General features: G+C 44.5%; 1 protein-coding gene across 6 annotated transcripts in view; it reads left to right on the top strand.

Annotated features, from left to right (window-relative positions):
- Akap6 (A-kinase anchoring protein 6) overlaps positions 1-12735 on the top strand; it is a 504011-nt gene that overhangs the window by 267992 nt on the left and 223284 nt on the right. The window lies entirely within an intron of this gene.

The raw sequence follows: 12735 nt of genomic DNA, 5'->3' as shown, positions 1-12735 counted from the left end.
GTGCACTCCAGGTTAGCTGTACCATGTGATTTTGGTGACTTTCCTGTCTCCACCTACTAGCTCATTGGACAAGCACTGTGATTATGGAGATGATATCACCTCCAGCTCTTGACATGGTTTTGGGGGATCAAACACAGGTCATCAGGTTTACACAAAAACCCTTCCTCCATTAAGCCATATTGCTGACCCACATTTAAAAAAATCCAATTTAAGCTTAGGACATCTGTGAATTATTCTCTTCTCCTTAAGCATGGAACAATAGTAACTTTTCATTACTGTGGTGTTTTGAAGGAGACAGTCGCAGATCTGAACAAAATCTCTGGCCTTGTTGCTTACTTGTAGCACCTCAGGAAAGATGCTAAATAGTCATTCCTTCCATACTTTGTCACATTTAATTGATAAAGTGTATTATATTCCCCCTTTCATGAATTAATAAAGAAGGAGAGAAGAGTTACAGATCTACCCAATGACTTGAAGGGGGGGGCATTTGGTTTTAATTCACTGCCCCACATCTTAATTATGAACACTTAAGTCCCTCAAAGTTGACTGTAAAAGCTTTGTGATTTTTTTCTTTGTTTGTTTTTATTTCTTGTGATAGAGCCTGACTTTGCAGCCCAGGTTGGCCTAGAACTTACTCTGTCGTCCAAGTTGATCTCAGACTTGTGGTGGCCTTGCTGGTGCAGCCTCCTGAGTGTGGAGATTTGGTGAGAGCCACTGTGCTTGGATGAATTATGTAGTTTTAGAATATATTTTTTTTGTCACACCATTGCATTGATTATTTTATGAAACTCCAAAGAGTACAGGCTATGGGAATGCTGACCTTACCTTATTATGAACCTTACTATGAACCTAGAGAATTGCCATCAATCATATTGAACAAGAGTAAGAACCTTTGGTCTCTGGTCTCAGTTTTGAAAAATAAACAATAGACAAGTTTCATTGATTGGCCTGTGGGTACTTCTTAGGTCTGGAGTTTTATGTTTGGCTGGCTGTGAGAAACAGCAAGAGAAGCTGCTAGTTCTGTGTAAAGCATTCCCTGGGACATGTCACTTCAACGTGGCTAACTCTGTCACATGGGACTCTGGATGAACGTCTCTTGGAAAATCTTAATGGCATGTGAAAACGAGGCTGTGACATTAACAAGCGCGGAAGTGTGAGACTACTCACGATGCATTCTCAGCACTGCAAGGAACAGACATCTTGAAGGAATCGGGCCCTGAAACAGACATCTGGGAGGGATCGGGCCTGGCTATAGTCTATAAGACGCCCAGAGAGGGACCAATGGAGACAGTAAGGAAGAGAGTGGCCCAGGAAGAATTAGTCATGGGTTAATAGGAGTTTATGTCCAAAAAGGACAGGTAGATGCACCACATCGGAAACATTTATCTTGTCAGACTCGCCCTTGTCACGTCCGTCAGGACCGTTGTTTGCCCTTTGTTCATACAAGGCATGGAAAACTCATTCCTAAAGTGTAGGTTCTATGTCAGGCTCGCTCATGATGTCAGCGCAGGTCTGAGCCCGAGGGTCCTGCTGTCCAGAGCAGACTGGCCAGAACATTCACCGTGAATAAAAGCTTTATCAAGGAAAGACGCTTCCATAAGTCAGAACTGGGTGCTTTCCGGTCTTCAGGCTGAAGAACGAGGATGTTGGCTTGCATCCCAGGAAGCTGGTGGCTCGATCTGGTTCCCACGTGAAGCACTGACCTCCCCGTGCTTTAGCTAGAAGTGAAGGAAGTAATTGCGTTTTGTTCTTTCTTGAATGCGTTAAGAAAATCATGTTGGCAAAGTGTCACTTATACACTTGTTCTGACTTGGTTTTTTCTGGAGACTCTTCAGAATTACTGTGTGTGTGTGTGTGTGTGTGTGTGTGTGTGTGTGTGAGAGAGAGAGAGAGAGAGAGAGAGAGAGAGAGAGAGAGAGAGAAAGAGAGAAAGAGAGAGAGGTATATTACAACTTAATACTCTTACCTTTTCTTCCTTTCTGACCCCCAAATTAAAGATGCCATAGCTGAAGAAACATGTTTGCTATGATTTCCTCATTTTCTGTAGCATAGAGAAGATGATTTATATTTCTATTTGCAAAATAAATATTTGGATTTGAATTTACATGTACAATTTAAATCTTCAGGAACACTACTTTCTTTGTCCTGGCCTCAGTCCATTCCAAGTGTTCTATCATTTGGTGCATCGTGTTTAAGAGACTGCTGACCAAGGTCTGCTCAACGAGGTATAGGATTTGTAAACTCATACTGCTGACACATTCTACCTGGGAAATCAGACGATAAGGAACCCCTAGAAAGAGTCCTGCTAATATATAAAAAAAGAAGACTGTTCAGAAGCACGGTAGACAGGACTTCATTGCAAAAGGAAAGTCACACTCGGCAGGAACACATTTCTGAGCAACATGTTACAGTGAGTGAAAGGCTTCCCTGGTGCTGCATGGTTGCAAAACGTGGTGGCTGAGAAGGTGGACTTTGCAGCCTTATGTCTAAACCAAGCCCCGTCTTACCCTCTGGTGTTAAACTTAGCGTCATATTTTGGGTAAGTATTATTTTGACTGTTTGGTGCCTCAGTTGCATCCGCCATTAAATAGAACTACTGATCCCAGCATATGACAGAGTGAGGCAAGAGGATCATGAGTTTAAAGCCATCCTGGACAACACAGGGAGGTCAAGGCCACCTGTACCTATCCAGACACTATCTCAGAAGAGCACCGCCCAAATGAAATAGGTACATGGTGTAATGTTGGGACAACCAAATGTGATCAAGTGTCTAAAGAGCCCAAAATACCACTCAGCACCCTCGTAGCTCGCTTCCTCCTCCATCAGTGAGTCCCCAAGGTCACGCTGAAGTCAGCTTTCTCCACGATCCCCACCCACATTGTTCAAGCCTATCCCTCCCATATCTTGGGACCCTTAGTGATTACCCCAGTTTCCCATACCTCTTCTTTGTGAGACTCTGGGCTTCCTGCCATGACAGATGATGTTTATATTGTATTAGAGCTGATTTTCTCCTAATTGGTCCAATAATTTTAGCTAATGCACTTCTCTGTCATCTTAGGAAGTTTATGTAGAGAAATTTATGCAATGACTATGTGTTCAGACAAATATAAACAGCATTCTAGTTTATAATATTGCCACACAGCAACCTTATAAATACTATGTACTTATTTATTTGTAAATATGAATATTTATAACATATTTATAATTACATACTTATAAATAATTCCCACAGTAAATGTAACCAGAAGGAGGGTGATTATACTATATTATGTACAGAAAGGGGAAAGGCCTCCAATAGGTTTAGAATTGTCCATCAAACTCCCAAAAGATCAAGATGGGAAGATGAAGAAAAGATCCAGGGAAAAATAGCAATCAACTTGGGATGATTCTTGGGAGAGGAACATTTAAGGTAGATCTTGAAGGACAGATACAGGAAGTAAACTGCGAAACCTTGAGAGAATGTATGGAAGACACCAAAGATCCGTTCCCCGTCAAGTCAAACTATAAGAAAGAAGGAGGGTGAGCCATCCAGACTACCATGTGAAGTCAGGAGGAATGAGCACTACTCAGTATGGTAGCCTCATTTCACAGCCAGAGCCTGTCTCTCCCAGTCCTGGAGTGCTTCCTGTTAGAGCATCCTGTCTCCCGCTTCCGCCGCATCTCGAGTCCTCCTCCCCTTCGCCTCAGATCTCACTAACCTATGTGTGGTACCACACAGCTGCTGGGTCTTTGTTTTTAAGACCCTGAGGGACTTTCAAGAGATCTCTCTTCTGCGAGTTTGGTTTATGAAGAGAAGTTTCACCGTCAATGTTCAGGTACAACCAGAACCACCGAGACAAAGCCCAGGGAGCTGGTATGAAGGAACTCGAGTGTGCGGCACATTTAGGCATCACAGTGCAGAGCACACAGTGGGTCTGCTGTTTACAGCCGGCTCCTGGGTCATCTTATCTATGCCATGGTCTCCAGTACCACTTGGACGTCCCCGTCACGGACTAGATCTTCCTGCAGAGTTCCAAACTCACAGACTGTCTTCCTTGCTAGACCTTGTAAGTGAGTGAGTTCAGAAAGGACAGTCAGGATCACTAACATGTTTCCGATCTTCTTGTGAACTTCGCATGTCCCCAATCTTCCCACGACCCCCTCCTGAACTTCCTCTTCCTTCCTTCAAGGAATGGTACCTCCAACCAAATTAGAAAGTTAGCGGTTATCTCGGACTCTAGCATCTTTATCCTCTGCTGTTAGCAAATGGTCTGGTCCACTCTACCCCCTCCCCCCGCCCCCCCGGCATTCTCTATACACTGGCGTATTCTGCCCATGTTCATTGGGCTGGCTAGTTTTTGTCAAGTTGTCCCATACTAGGGTCATCCAGGAAGAGGGACCCTCAGTTGAGGAATTGTCATTAAATTGTTGTCTGGCCATATCTGTGGGGGCATTTTATTAAATGACAATTGATGAAGGAAGACCCAGTCCACTGCGGGCAGAGCTATCCCTAAGCAGGTAAGCTACCAAGAAGTAGCTTGGCGAGCCAGAGGAAGCGAGCTAGGAAACAGCGTTCGTTGTCTCTCCTTTAGTTCCTGCCTTGGCTTCCCCCAGGGATAGACTGTAGTCTGTCAGCCAAATGAGCTGTCTCTGCCCCACTTAGTTCTGGTCAGTGTTCTTATCACAGCGATAGAAAGCAAACTTAGGATATTTAACATTGTATTTTCTATATTCACCCAGTTTTCCAGTCGTTTATAAGTCTAAAGGAGTTTGTAGATCACAGGTTTGACCTACCCGATCACAAGTTAGCATCCCAATGCCCTGCACTCTGAGCTGTTTCAGAGTGTGGATCCCTGGTCTGCGAATCCTAGAACCGGGTACAGTTTCTGATTCACTGTGAATTCTTAAAAAAATAAAGTGTTTAAAAATGACTTAATCCACATATGTACATACTTGTGGAGTTTAACAAAAAGGGTAATTTAATATTTAATTCAGCTGGCCTCGTGTGGCCCGATGCCGAGACTATATACATGAGTTTAACCAGCTGCATTGGAAACTATATTATTCTCAAAGCTCTCGTCTGTCTTTTTACTTTGGACTCCAGGACTCTTGTCCAAAAGATGCCTATGAAAACTTGAAAATGAACAGTTTTGCTTTGCTGCTTGAGGATGTGGTGTCCAAGTTCTCCCGGTGCAGCTATTCACTGAACGTGCACTATGGTCCAGTGTGTAACTATTTGAACTTCATTTCCCTCACTTGAAATTGGGGTGCTTTTGAAGCAGGCAGACTTGAAGGGGTGTTTGAAGACTGCCTGTGTACTTTCTGTCTCTTGGCCTCGTCTGTAATCAAGTACTCACTGAGCTGTGTCCTCTGCTGATTGGCCGTCCTGAAGTTCTCCGGCAGGTGTTACATTTTCTTGTTCACATGATAATCGCCGCACATGGGATTTTGATCTTTTTTCTAACAACGAGAGCCTTGTTGTTATGAAAGAAGTGCATGTTTCCTAGAGAAAGTTTAGACTGGGTAACAGCTCAACAATCACCTGTAACCTTTTGAGTAACTGTAGTACTCTACAAACACTCCATCTGTCCACGTGTGTTCCTGTAGGAGACATTTGATTTGTCAGGTCTGAATCAGGAAAGCATTTGAGGCAAATCCCAACAGGATTATAGCCACACATTCTGCTCCACACTTCAGTGTCAAGGAGAGGCCTCTTGTCTGAAAACTGTATGGGGATGTAAGAAACTATTGTTTACTGAAGATGATTGGTTCTCCCTAACAAAATGGATCGGGGAGAACTTGAGCTGTGGATAAAAGACACCAGAAAGGAAAGAGGAGAGAAAGGGCGAAGGAGAGAAAAGAGAACAGGGGATAAAGTGGCCGTCCACAGAAGTCTTGGGTCAGGACTGACTTACTAAAGGATGAAATGGATATAACACAGTCACGAATACAGAATGAAGCGGGGGCCGCTGCCCCTTGTCCACCAGGGAGGGATGGACAAAGACCTGGACCAGGTCAGGAAGCCTTCCACATCCAAGGGGCCGCACGACCCCTCCCCCTCCCCCTGATTATTAAAGCGTCCTGGATCCTCAGACAAGACTATGCCCCTTGGGCCAACCTGCTCCATCCCATTGGTCATTAGACTGAATGGCCAAGTTTCCCCAGCAGAGGAAGGAAGCATGAGACAGGAGAAGGGCTGGGAGGAGGAGGAGAAAAGAGAACTTAGAAGAGGAAGAAGGCTCTAAAATCCAAGCCGGGACATGAGTGCCTGAGTTGTATGGCCAGGACTAAGCTGGTGCAGAGTCGTGGGGTGAGAACCAGTAGCAGAGCGTGTTAATACCCCTTTTTTTCTCTCTTGGCACCCACGAGGGCCAGTCTATCTAGACAGAGTTTGGTGCGGTGGTCCACATCTGGAAGAAGATTCCTAAATAATCGTTCTTCAGCTTTATGACTTTAAGCGAAATGCAGAACACTTCCATGCCCTCATGTTTTTATCTATGCATTGGGAAATCTGTCAATGATTCAAAAAATGTTGTTAATTATTAAAATAGCTGGGATGTAGAACTGGAATGTTAAGCATTTAAAGTCATGCCTCTGCTTATGAAGAACCTACAGTTAGATCATTTATAAGGGGCTAGAGAGATGGATCAGTGGTTAGGAGTACTGGCTGCTTTTCCAGGGGACCCAGGTTCAATTCCCTGTACCCACACAGCAGCTCACAGCTATTTGTAGCTCCAGTTTCAAGAGACCCATGGTCTTCTTCTGACTTCCTTGGGTGCTACATGCAGGCAAAACACCTATACAAGTACAATGAAAATAAGCAAATCTTTAGAAAAAACATTTAAATTGTTAATATTCTAAATTCAAAGGTATGAATTTATTAGATATTTTGTACTTAGAGGCAAATAAAGATTAGCTAAGCTGTTCAAGTTTCCCTGTAGGTTTTGGGGGGTGCTCAAGATAGTGTCCTGCAAATCTTAGGGCATGGCGAAGTTACCTGGGAGCATGCCCAGCTCCACGCCTCATAGCCATTAAGTGTTTGAGTCCGGCCATGTCTCAGCTTCCTCCTTATGAAGCAGAATGTATGGGAATCTTCTGGGGGTTCTTGTGAGAATTAAAATAAGGCTTGACAAATAAGTGCTCAGTTAATATATATTATCAATAGTTTATTACCATTTTCACTTTATTCTGAAGTATTTTAAGCCTTTTAAATTGAAATTTCATGCTATGCATTCCAGTCTTGCTCCTAGAATCTTTGATAATTTCTTTGTCTAAATGAATAGGAAGCAACTGAGGTCAAAGTCTCCAGTTCTTTAAAGGAACCCTTCCCCACTGTACGCCAGATAGCTTCCTGGGCTCTTCCCTTTGAGATCACTGACAATAGGACGGCAAGGTCTACAGATTTCAGCTCAGTTTCCCTCTTGTGAACTCTGAGCTCAGAATGGACCTCCTCTAGCTGGTGAGATTTAGATAATGCTGTTTGGTGATTTTTTTTTTTGTTTGTTTGTTGGTTTTCTTCTTATGGTTTTGCCCCTTCCCTCAGGGACAGGTGCACTGGAATGCTTTTATATTCTAAAGCTCCTCATGAACCTCTAGACAGGAAGCTAATGTTTCCAGAGGCAGTAAGTTCCCACTGGCTGAAACCGCATCTCTCTTCGGTCTTTGCTCTCCTCTCTCCTGTTCTGGGCTTTGTGAACAGGAAGGGGTAGATGAGGGAAGGGGCAGAGTCCCGAGAGAACTATTTTTAATTCCTAGGACTTTACCTTGGACCTCTGCATCTGCTGACACAGAAGCGTGTAGATACATGGTTGGGAAGAGAGGAGCTGCATTTGGAGTGTGATTGTACAAAAACCTAAATTAGACATTTCAGAGAAGAGTTCTGTGTAAGAATTATATTCAGAAATGTGTGAATCTGCACACTGGAGGATGTTCACATAAATCAGTGCATAATTTTGCTTCGAAGTAGTTTTCTAATTTGCTGGCTTAAGAGCCTAAATAAAGCTGTACTGTGGGGGGGGGGGGGCTGTGATGTCCCATAACTGTTACTTGTTGATGGCCCTACTGCTAAAGATTTTCCCCAAGAATATGGCCTTCCCCTAGTCCCTGCAAAAGTTGTCAGATTTTATTATGAAATGTTTGCCTACTAATAGGAACATTGGTTGGTGGCATCCTCGCCAACCTGCAGGTTTCCTGGTTGCTCTCTCTTCAATGGCTCACAGATACTGGACACAGGACCATGGCTGTCTCTCTGAGTGCCCAGAGCAGTTGCTACCACTCACCAGGCTGTGACTGTGTGGGGACTTTTCTCATCCCTCTTCTCAGCAGAACCTAGCACAATGCTATACATTTACTGAGCAATCTGTGTGTGTGCGCACACGTGTGCACGTGCGCGTGCATGCATGCTTGTGTGTGGTGTGCTCTATATGTTTGCATGGAGAAATGGGTAAACTGGTGTGCATGTACATGCAGAGGTCAGAGGTCAGCACCAGGTGTCTGCATCGAGTTCTCCCATCTTACTCTTTGAGACGGTGTCTTCACTTAGCTCGGAGCTTACCACTTGTCTTAGTTGGCTGGCCATTATGTTCCAGGGACCTTTGTATCATCCTAGCGACTGTGAGTTCCTAAGTGTGACATGTGAAGTTCAGAAGTTTGTATCTCATAATACCTCCCCCCCCCCCCCCGCACTTTCTCTGATAATTATCATGTCATCTCAAAAATGAATATCGTCACCTGTATTTTGCAGGTGATGGGACTGGCGTTCAAAGGCAGGAAGTAACTCATGTAGTAACTCCTGGAACCAAATTCAGTTCCGTCTGGCCCCACCACTGAATGTCCACATTGGCTCATGAGTATTTGCTGTCTGTCTGTCTCTCTCCTTCCACCTCCTCTCTGACTCTCTCTCTCTCTTTTAATACACCATCTCTGTTTCCCCTACATAATCTTTATTTTATGTCCAGCTTTTAGTTTCTGAGAAGAAAGGCTACCATTAAATCAGCCCATCTTCCATGCTATTATATGGCATTGGTGGGACTCCGTAGCTGGGTACCGAGTCCACCCCCTTCTGGCTCCAGGGCAGTGGACAGTTGTCCTTACCTTCTGCCCTTACTGGTCTCACCTGCATCCTGAGAATGACAGCAGTCACTACCTCATGTCGTCCTTCCAGGTCCGAAGTGGTTTATTTTATCTAAGATGCTTACGACAGGTCCCCGCTCGGAGTGAGGCCCGCTTGTTATTTCAGCTGGAATTATCTGGATGAGTTCACGGAGCCCTTGACTCTGGGACACTGAGAGAGCGACAATTAGGTTTTAATGATTTAAAATGCTCACCAACAGAAGTTGCCGTTTTTCTCCATACAGTTAAGTAGTTGACACTTCCGAGGCTCTTCAGTGTGGCCCTGTCCGAAGGCAGCTGATTTGGTCTAGCCTGGGTCTGAGCTCTCTACCAGGAGGGAGACTTCAGGTGCGTGTAGTACCCATCCAAATGACAAACACCACAGGGAAACTGGCCCTTCAGGAAGTGACTAACTGTCATCTGATAACCACTCCCTCAGGGGGTAAACTGAGTCATCCATCTGTAGTAAGGCACAGCTGGAATAGTCTTGTTCAGGCATTTAACTTCCTTTAACGTTTCCCTCCGTGTGTTAGGAATGGAATCTGTGGTGACCCTCCTTGTTGAGCTCCTTTCAAAGAGGGCACAGAAAAAGTGTGACTGGAGGGAGAAGGACTGAGGAGCCATGGAGCTTACCTCAGTGTGTGTGCTGTGGAGTGGAGAGTACTCGTCAGCTGGTCACCACGTGCCTCTGGAGGCCCCCCTCCTTTGGGCAGTGTGGTACCCTGGAAGGAACTCCGAAGAGAAAGATGTGGGTTCAAATCCTGCCTCTGGCTCTGGACAAATTACTCATCTTATGACATATCTTTCTCGTCGATAAAGTGACCTTAGTCACTACTTTCTCCCAGAGCTGGACTTCCTGCTGCAAGATTTCCCTGCCCTTTGGTGAAATGGCTTTCAATTTTGATTTAAAAGTAATAGAAACTTAAAAAAAAAAAAAAAAACCCTTAGGCCTATGATTCCCTAAGTCAGGGTCGTGTCTTCTCTCCCAGGGCATGGCCATGTCCTGGCCTCTTATCCAGTGCTTGGAAGCCCGGCCTCTTTACTGTGGGTACTCAGGTACCTTTGCCAGTGGGAGGAGTAGTCAGCCTGACAGTTTATGTTAGTGAGAAGAAGTTATCTATAGGAGGAGAGGAAGGAAATACAAGAAATAAGGAGAATTTGTAGCCTGTAAATGTCTGTCATTGCCGACTCTAGCAAACATTATTATTATTATTATTATTATTATTATTATTATTATTATTATTATTATTATTACTGGTAAGTGTGAGATCTCATTTTATTTCTTAGGCATTAAAGAAATAGATGCTTTAGAAAATTTAAAAGTAAGTTTACCATAAACAAAGCAAATGAAAGAACACCTCAGGACAGAACTTTGAAAATATATATGATCTGGCCTTGAACTCACAGAGATCCACCTGCCTCTGCCTCCCGAGTGCTGGGATTTAAAGGTGTGTGCCACCACCGCCCACCCAGCCCCTTCTTGGTCTTTCTAAGAAAGGGCATGTGTGGGGATTGCACACAGTAAGTACCCTTGTGCATAGAGCCCCCCGATAGTACACAGAGGTTCTGGAACAGTGGGAAAAGCCAGGAGATAAACCCTCAAGAACTGAATGGACTCCAGTGAAACCAGATTTCCGTTATGCCGTCTACATCCATATCCTTAAAGCCACACACAAAAGCCACAGAAAGCTCTGGTTTCCCTAAGAGAAAGAACAACCTAGTTTTTGTTGCGAATAGGAACACTGAGACTTGTCACATTTCTGTTTTGATGGAGGAAACTTGGCGTTGCCAAGAGAGAGGTAGGAGAATGTGTGGCAGATGAAGACTGGTGAGGATGGGCTGCAATCCAGATGACATTTTCAGAGAAAAGACCTCGTTTCTTTGATATCAGCCCTGTTTTGCTGACTAGCTGGGTTACCCGGAGGTACCACCCAGGAAGACTTCCCAGGGCCCTGCATTGCTAACCTGCATTCAGAAATTCAGCTCGCCCAAACATGGTGGCTCTGTGAGGAAATCTCAGCTCGCCGTGCATGGTGGCTCTGTGAGGAAATCCGACACACGTGGTTTAAAACTCTCGGACTATGACCGGCCTCTGTGAGGGGCCTGGACCTTCTCATGTGCTTTCATTGTTTGTTGTTTGGGCAACACGATTCATCATCTAGTATTGATTATGTTTAAAATAGCATACTTGACTATTTGTCTTTTGGATTCAAGCAGTTGTTTCCAAATCCTTTGCTTCCTGACTTTATCCACAAACCAATTTTCATACAACCACTCAAGTCAAACTTAACAGTAAGTGGGAGTTGATACGCATACTAAAACTACGATTTCCATCCCTGTTGTTGGTCATTTACACTCTCCTGTGGGTGATAGATAAAGCTTGTTTATGTGCTCACCGAAAGGTCTCCATTTTCCCACAAAAAATTCCACCGTGGGAGCGCCGTACAGTGGCTTGAGTTCCACCGGACTCTGTCGTGCTCACAGGAGTAACGTGCTCGTCTGCGGTAAACATGTCAGGTGCGAGTTTGTAAAGCATTGCCAGCCTGGTCGGGAAGCCTGGGGTAGCGATTATGAGCATGGAAACACGTGGCCCTCTGCGACATTTCCGATCTCTCCCCTTCTCAACAGGAATGCGTCTCTGGGCTTTATCCATCTGCTTTTCTAACCTCCTATCCCATTTTCTAATACTCCACTAGGGGCAAAATGCTCAAATTAAGGGTTATGAATCTTAAAGAATTATCTAGGATATACTAAATAATAAAACTCATCTTCTGAGAAGCATGACAAAGAAAATGAATTTCTACATACTAGTATTACCTTTGTCTTAGGCCAGCTTCAGTAAGGCATTAAAATATCGACCAAAATTAGTCAAAGGTTAAAAGAAAAGGAAAAAAAAAAAAAAAGGACGGGCTTAGTGTAATAGGGGAACAACTAATACACCTGCCCTTGCTCCATGTGACCTCCAGGTGGCGCTGTTGCCCTAGGCATGGAGAGCCGGCGCCAGGCTCCCTTTATAGCCGGATTTTCACTTTTTCAAAAATATTTTCTGTCTCTACAGATGTGTTCTTTTAAATGGTCAATAAAATTTTATAACCACTATTTGAAAAATCGCAAGATTATTGTGATTTGTGCTTCCCGGGCAAGGATATTTCTTTCGGTCCAGACGTTCTCAGCCAGTCAGGTGTCTGCGTCTGCTCTGTGGCGCCCCTGTTCTGTCCTTCTCTCCTCCCGAGTCCCCGGGCTCAGGCACAGACACTCGAGCTGTGGATGGGACTCATCCGGGTATCTTTAGACACTGTTTAAATTTAGAATACCCTTCCTAGTCCAGCTCTAGGAGCTCAGTTCCCTGCACTCCGAATGGACAAGGCTCTCTTCACACAGATGCCACCCCGAGCCAGAGGGAGATTTGGAGGTGGGCAGGGAGATGCTTGGCATACCCTAGAGATATTTTGAGGTCCTTTCCACAGTGCACCCCATGGTCTAGTCATATTCTCTAGGAAAGCGTTCCTAGATCAAAACCAGGAGGAGAGTTTGTTTCCTGTTTGGAAGGATTTTGGGCCAGGAGCAGTGGAGATGTCATCACGAGGTGTTACCGTAATTTGGGGCAAAGTGTGGAATTTTTAAGATTGACGTTAGAAAAAATCA

Source organism: Peromyscus maniculatus, chromosome 14 (assembly GCF_049852395.1).
Source record: "Peromyscus maniculatus bairdii isolate BWxNUB_F1_BW_parent chromosome 14, HU_Pman_BW_mat_3.1, whole genome shotgun sequence".
Classification (NCBI taxonomy): Eukaryota; Metazoa; Chordata; class Mammalia; order Rodentia; family Cricetidae; genus Peromyscus; species Peromyscus maniculatus.
The sequence above is the reverse complement of the archived record's forward strand: the minus strand, read 5'-3'. Positions and strand labels throughout refer to the sequence as shown.